The sequence below is a fragment of the Babylonia areolata genome, chromosome 8 (genome assembly GCF_041734735.1).
Source record: "Babylonia areolata isolate BAREFJ2019XMU chromosome 8, ASM4173473v1, whole genome shotgun sequence".
Taxonomy (NCBI): domain Eukaryota; kingdom Metazoa; phylum Mollusca; class Gastropoda; order Neogastropoda; family Buccinidae; genus Babylonia; species Babylonia areolata.
In genome coordinates this window covers 44,361,674-44,369,173 of record NC_134883.1, presented here as the reverse complement: position 1 = coordinate 44,369,173, position 7,500 = coordinate 44,361,674, and the positions used below count along the sequence as shown (strand labels likewise).

General features: G+C 46.1%; 1 protein-coding gene across 1 annotated transcript in view; it reads right to left on the bottom strand.

Moving 5' to 3' along the window:
* The window catches only part of LOC143285201 (uncharacterized), a 34,991-nt gene that overhangs the window by 25,899 nt on the left and 1,592 nt on the right, over positions 1-7,500 (bottom strand). The window lies entirely within an intron of this gene.

The following is a 7,500-nucleotide window of genomic DNA, read 5'->3' as shown; positions in this document are numbered from 1 at the left end:
ACTAGTCATTCGGATGAGACGATAAACTGAGGTCCAGTGTACTAGCATGTATTTGGCGCACGTAAAAGAACCCACGGCAACAAAAAGGTTGTTCCTGGCAAAATTCTGTAGAAAAATCCACTTCGATAGGAAAAACAAATATAACTGCACGCAGGGAAAAAAAAAAAAAAAAAAAAAAAAAAAAAAAGGGGGGGGGGGGGATGGCGCTGTAGTGTAGCGACGCGCTCTCCGTAGGGAGAGCAGCCCCATTTCACACAGATAAATATGTTGTGATAAAAAGAAATACAAATACAAAATACAAATCTATATCTTATCTATCTACTATCTACTTATCTTACACTCTTTTTTTTTCTTTTTTATCAAATGGTTTTATGTGATTTCATTGAAAGCATACAGTGTGCTTACACCAGTATCCTCTTTGAATAAGATACGTACGTTCGTTCGTTCGTTCGTTCTCTCTCTCTTTGTATATCAGCCTCTCATCTTTCTCTCTCAGAAATGCAGGCAAAATAATATTGTGCATCTCACACTGACTAAAGGTCTCTGAAAACCGCGAGTCTCTGCACGTGGCGTGTTGTTGTTGTTGTTATTGTCGACATCTGTGTGGCTGTGTGTGTGTGTGTGTGTGTGAGAGAGAGAGAGAGAGAGAGAGAGAGAGAGAGAGAGAATGTGTGCGTGCGTGTGTCTGTGTGTGTGTGTGTATCTGTGCGTGTGTGTGTGTGTGTGTTTGTGCGTGTGTGTGTGTGTATGTGTTAGTGAGTCTGTGTGTATGCGTGTGTGTGTAAGAGAGAGAGAGAATGTGTGTGTGCGTGCGTGCGTGTGTGTGTGTCTGTGTGTATGCGTGTGTGCGTGTGTGTGTGCGTCTGTCTGTGTGTGTGTATTTGTGTGCATGTGTGTATCTGTGTGTGTGCGTGTGTGTGCGTGTGTGTGTGTGTGTGTGTGTGTGAATGTGTTTGTGAGTCTGAGTGTATGTGTGAGCGAGAGAGTGTGTGCGTAGTGTTCGCGTGTGTGTGTGTGTGTGTGTGTGTGTGTTTATGCGTGTCTGTGTTTTTATGCGTGTCTGTCTGTGTGTGTGTGTGTGTGTGTGTACTGTATCTATGTGTGTGTCTGTGTGTATGTGTGTGTAGAGGGAGAGAGAGAGAGAGAGACAGTGAATGCAAAAGCATGAACAGCGAGTGTCGTGTAGTGTGGTGTGGTGTGGTGTGTGTGGGCTGTGTGGGCTGTGCCGTGGGTTTTAGTTTGGTGTGGACTGTGAGACCAATTAAGATCCTGACATCGTCCTGCTTGGCCAGCCACTACCACTTGCTCTCTCTCTCTCTCTCTCTCTCTCTCTCTCTGTCGAGGGCCTTGCCACTTACTTCCCTTTCCTGTCTCAGTTCCCCCCCTCCCCCCCCCTCCTTCCCCCTCCCCTCCCCTCCCCCCTTACCCCTCATCACTGCTCTCCCCCCTCTCTATCCCTTCCCTTCTCTTCTTTGTGTGTGTGTGTGTGTGTGTGTGTGACGCGCGCGCGCGCAAGTGGGTCAGTTTGTGTCTATGTGTATGCAAGAGAGAGAGAGTGTGTGTGTGATGCGTGTGTGTGTGTGTCTGTCTGTCTGTGTATGTGATTAAGAGTGAGTGTGTGCATGTGTGTGCGTCTACATATGTGAATGTGTGTGTGTGTGTGTGTGTGTGTGTGTGCGTGCGTGTGTATGTGTAGAGTGTGTGTGTGTGTGTGTGTAAAAGAGAGTGAGAGAGACCTGACAAACTCAAGTGTGTACCAGCGAGTCAGTGCGAAGTGTGTTTCTGCTTAAGAAGTCTGCCGGTTGTGTGTGTGTGTGTGTGTGTGTGTGTGTGTGTGTGCGTTGTGTATATATGCGTGTGCCGTATGCGCGTGTTCACGCGCGCACCCGCGTGTATGTCGTATGTGTGTGCTGTGTTTCAAAAATACGTACATGTATAAAACCTTAACACCCCACCCTCTCTCCACTCTGTCCCACGAAACTAGGCTGACACAATGTGAAAGTGGACCTCGTTCAACTGTAGCAAGCTAACCGCATCAGTTGCATCAATCTCACTTGACACAGAATCACCGCACTTCACACCTCGGAACTGCAACTGACGAGTTTTGCCCGTCCGTCAGCGGAGAGGCTGTCACTGAGAGATTGAGCTGACTGGTCCTGGGTGTCAGTTACCATTAGTAGTTTTTAAAACTGGCTTTCGCTATTATTGTTCACTTTGCGCCGCGCCGCTTTCAGTTACTGGAGACGTAGTAATTGTATTTCATTTCTTGTCTGTATATATGATTTGCAGTTCAGGTTTTTGCACTCTTTATGATTGATTGATTGATTGATATGGTTACTTATATTGCGCCTATCCTCGGTCGGAGACCAAGCTCTAAGCGCTTTACAAACACGGGGTCATTTGCACAACAGGCTGCCTACAGTACCTACCTAGGTAGAGCCGACTGACGGCTGCCCGCGATTGGGCGTTCATCATTCGTTTCCTGTGTCATTCAATCAAATTTCAGGCGCGGCACACATACACGCTCAGACAAACATGTAACATTTAACGTTTTACGTGTTTGGCCGTTTTCATTTATTTACCCCCCGCCATGTAGGTAGCCATACTCCGTTTTCGGGGGTGTGCATGCTGGGTATGTTCTTGTTTCTATAACCCACCGAACGCTGACGTGGATTACAGGATCTTTAACGTGCGTGTTTGATGTTCTGCGTGCGTATGCACACGAAGGGGGTTCAGGCACTGGCAGGTCTGGACATAATTATGTTGACTGACCTGGGAGATGGGAAAAATCTCCACCCTTTACCCACCAAGTGACGTTTCGAACCCAGGACCCTCAGATTGGAAGTCCAATGCTCTATTTAACCATTCGGCTATCGCGCCCGTCAGCTGAACTATTCTTCCCAGCCCTCTTAATGATCTTTATGACCTTGACGAACTTGGTATATCTTATAGTCATATTCTATTCTATTCTGTTCTATTGCACTATCCTCTAGTATATGCACAATGATCACATAACAAGCTGACTGACAGGCTAACTGCCTATAACTACAAGGTTTCTTAATTCTTCTTCTTCTTCTTCTTCTTCTTCTTCTTCTTCTTCTTCTTCTTCTTCTTCTTCTTCACATTCTTCTTCTTTTTTTTTCGGTAAAGGCCTGGACTCATTTTTCGTCAGTGTACCGTTCGAACTTTTTCAAGTAACCGGTCCGCGGAATCAAAAACTGTGGTCAAGTCCTACTGCCGTTCGCAAATCTATCTCCATACTTCTTTCAGTGCTGCATGCCAGTGCATGACTTCACTTCCGAGATTATGAAGTAGTCTGTAGTCTGTACTTGCAACCAAGCCGAGCTCTATCAAGCAACGTTAGAAAGTAGCCAGCTGTGGCAGTCAACAGCTTTCGCAATACATCTTTCCAATATATATATATATATATAAAGAGCAACGTGGACGGAAATTTCTCGTTTTCAGATGAGCAGAATTTCCGGGGTTTTTTTTGTTGTTGTTTTTTTTTTTTGTTTGTTTTTTTGTTTTGTTTTGTGTGTGTGTGTGTGTGTGTGTGTGTGTGTGTGTGTGTGTGTGTGTTGTTCTCCATGCAAACTGCTGAAGCTAGCTGGATGTGGATAATGTGCTTTCAAGCACGTGACACCGTTGTTATAAATAAACCCTACCCACGGTTTGTTTGTTTTTTGGTTTGGGGTTGTTGTTTTTTCAAGTTTTCTCTCTGTGCCCTTTTTGTTCACAGGTGCCATGTAACTTCAACGGGCTGCTGAAGAGACAGATGTTATGCACCAGGCATGCTTCGTGCTAAATACTGTCAGCCATACTAGTGTTGTACCTCCATACTCGTGTTGTACCTCCATACTAGTGCTGTACTTCCATACTGCTAGTGCTGTACCTCCATGCTGCTAGTGCTGTACCTCCATGTTACTTCAATGGGCTGCTGAAGAGACACATGTTATACACCAGGCATGCTTCGTGCTAAATACTGTTAGCCGTACTAGTGTTGTACCTCCATAGTAGTGCTGTACCTCCATACTAGTGCTGTACCTCCATACTAATGCTGTACCTCCATGCTGTACCTCCATGCTGTACCTCCATGCTTGTGCTGTACCTCCATGCTAGTGCTGTACCTCCATGCTAGTGCTGTACCTCCATGCTTGTGCTGTACCTCCATGCTGTACCTCCATGCTAGTGCTGTACCTCTAGTGCTGTACCTCCATGCTAGTGCTGTACCTCCATGCTGTACCTCCATGCTAGTGCTGTACCTCCATGCTGTACCTCCATGCTAGTGCTGTACCTCCATGCTAGTGCTGTACCTCCATGCTAGTGCTGTACCTCTAGTGCTGTACCGCCATGCTAGTGCTGTACCTCCATGCTGTACCTCCATGCTAGTGCTGTACCTCCATGCTAGTGCTGTACCTCCATGCTAGTGCTGTACCTCCATGCTAGTGCTGTACCTCCATGCTAGTGCTGTACCTCCATGCTAGTGCTGTACCTCCATGCTGTACCTCCATGCTAGTGCTGTACCTCTAGTGCTGTACCGCCATGCTAGTGCTGTACCTCTAGTGCTGTACCTCCATGCTAGTGCTGTACCTCTAGTGCTGTACCGCCATGCTAGTGCTGTACCTCCATGCTAGTGCTGTACTCCATGCTAGTGCTGTATCTCCATGCTAGTGCTGTACCTCTAGTGCTGTACCTCCATGCTAGTGCTGTACCTCCATGCTAGTGCTGTACCTCTAGTGCTGTACCGCCATGCTAATGCTGTACCTCTAGTGCTGTACCTCCATGCTAGTGCTGTACCTCCATGCTGTACCTCCATGCTAGTGCTGTACCTCCATGCTGTACCTCCATGCTAGTGCTGTACCTCCATGCTAGTGCTGTACCTCCATGCTAGTGCTGTACCTCTAGTGCTGTACCGCCATACTAGTGTTGTACCTCCATACTAGTGCTGTACCTCCATGCTGTACCTCCATGCTAGTGCTGTACCTCCACACTAGTGCTGTACCTCTATGTTGCTAGTGCTGTACCTCCATGCTAGTGCTGTACCTCCACACTAGTGCTGTACCTCCATGCTGCTAGTGCTGTACCTCCACACTAGTGCTGTACCTCCACACTAGTGCTGTACCTCCACACTAGTGCTGTACCCCCATACTAGTGCTGTACCTCCATGCTAGTGCTGTACCTAGTGCTGTACCTCCATACTAGTGTTGTACCTCCATACTAGTGCTGTACCTAGTGATGTACCTCCATACTAGTGCTGGACCTCTATACTAGTGCTGTACCTCTATGCTAGTGTTGAACCACCTCCGTGCTAGTGCTGTACCTCCATACTAGTGCTGTACCTAGTGCTGTACCTCCATACTAGTGCTGTACCTCCATGCTAGTGCTGTACCTCCATACTAGTGCTGTACCTCCATACTAGTGTTAATCCACACGCTAAAGCGATACAGAATACGTATGCCCAGTGTTTGTGCACCAAAACCACGTGCTAATGCTGTTCCCCATATTCATCCTATACCTATATACTCCACACTCGTGCAGTACGTCAAACTAATGCCCCTATACAAATGCTCTTCCCAATATCAGTGCCCCTGTACAAATGCTCTTCCCAATATCAGTGCCCCTGTACAAATGCTCTTCCCAATATCAGTGCCCCTGTACAAATGCTCTTCCCAATATCAATGCCCCTGTACAAATGCTCTTCCCAATATCAGTGCCCCTGTACAAATGCTCTTCCCAATATCAGTGCCCCTGTACAAATGCTCTTCCCAATATCAGTGCCCCTATACAAATGCTCTTCCCAATATCAGTGCCCCTGTACAAATGCTCTTCCCAATATCAATGCCCCTGTACAAATGCTCTTCCCAATATCAATGCCCCTGTACAAATGCTCTTCCCAATATCAATGCCCTGTACAAATGCTCTTCCCAATATCAATGCCCCTGTACAAATGCTCTTCCCAATATCAGTGCCCCTGTACAAATGCTCTTTCCAATATCAGTGCCCCTGTACAAATGCTCTTCCCAATATCAATGCCCCTGTACAAATACTCTTCCCAATATCAATGCCCCTGTACAAATGCTCTTCCCAATATCAATGCCCTGTACAAATGCTCTTCCCAATATCAATGCCCATGTACAAATGCTCTTCCCAATATCAATGCCCCTGTACAAATACTCTTCCCAATATCAGTGCCCCTGTACAAATGCTCTTCCCAATATCAATGCCCCTGTACAAATGCTCTTCCCAATATCAATGCCCCTGTACAAATGCTCTTTCCCAATATCAATGCCCCTGTACAAATGCTCTTCTCAATATCAATGCCCTGCACTAATACCCTACCCAACACCGATGCCTTGCAGTAATGATAATACACCCGACACTAATGCTCTGTACTAATGCTCAGCCCAACGCTAATGCTCCAGATACTACTGATGGTAAACCAAATCCCAGTGCCTTGAACTGATGCTATATTCCAACACTAATCTGTTAGACTAACGCTCAGCCCACCACTAATGCGTTGTTACTAATGTTTTTGTTTGTTGGTTGTTGTTTTTTTCCAGTACGAATGCTATGCCCAATATGCAATACTACTGCCCTAAACTGATGCTTATGATGATAAATGAACCTGATATTACACAGTTTATACATACGTATGTCGTATACCAGTGTTGCACTGTGCGCTAATGCTGTACTGACCCCCCATACTAATAATACTACACTCGCACCAGCTTTTCCTAGATCGTGTGTGTGTGTGTTCGTGTGTGTGCGTATCTTTCTTTGATTTAACGTCTTTTCACTTTTGAGTGATATTAGATGTGTCGTGTGTGTGTGTGTGTGTGTGTGTGTGTGTGTGTGTGTGTGTGTGTGTGTGTGTGTTCGTTCTTTAATTTAGCGTCTTTTCACTATTAGTGATATAAGACGATAAAAAAATAATAAATATATTTTTTTTTTAAAGAAGTAAAAAAAAATGTGAGTGTGCTTGCGCGCGCGCGCGTGTGTGTGTGCGTGTGTGTGTGTGTGTGTGCTAGTGCGCGCGCGCGCGTGTGTGTGTCAGTGTTCTTCCCCTTTCGGTTCAGATGCACAAGCGCTGTGTCAGTTGTTTTTTTTCTTCTTCTTTCTTTCTTTCTTTACGGTTTGTGGTTCTGTGTCAGTCACGTACTTTCAACACACACTGAGCACTTTGAGACTAGAGAGAGAGAGAGAGAGAGGTACAGATAGACAGACAGAGAGAGAGACAGAGAGGGACAGACAGACAGACAGAGTGAGAGAGACAGAGAGGGACAGACAGACAGAGTGAGAGAGACAGAGAGGGACAGACAGACAGACAGAGAGGGACAGACAGACAGAGAGTGAGAGACAGAGAGGGACAGACAGACAGACACACAGAGAGAGTGAGAGGGACAGATAGACAGACAGACAGACAGACAGACAGAGAGACTCTGGTCTTTTCAACTGAAGTGACAGCTCCAATTTCATTGAGTTGAAAAAAAAAGTGGGTGA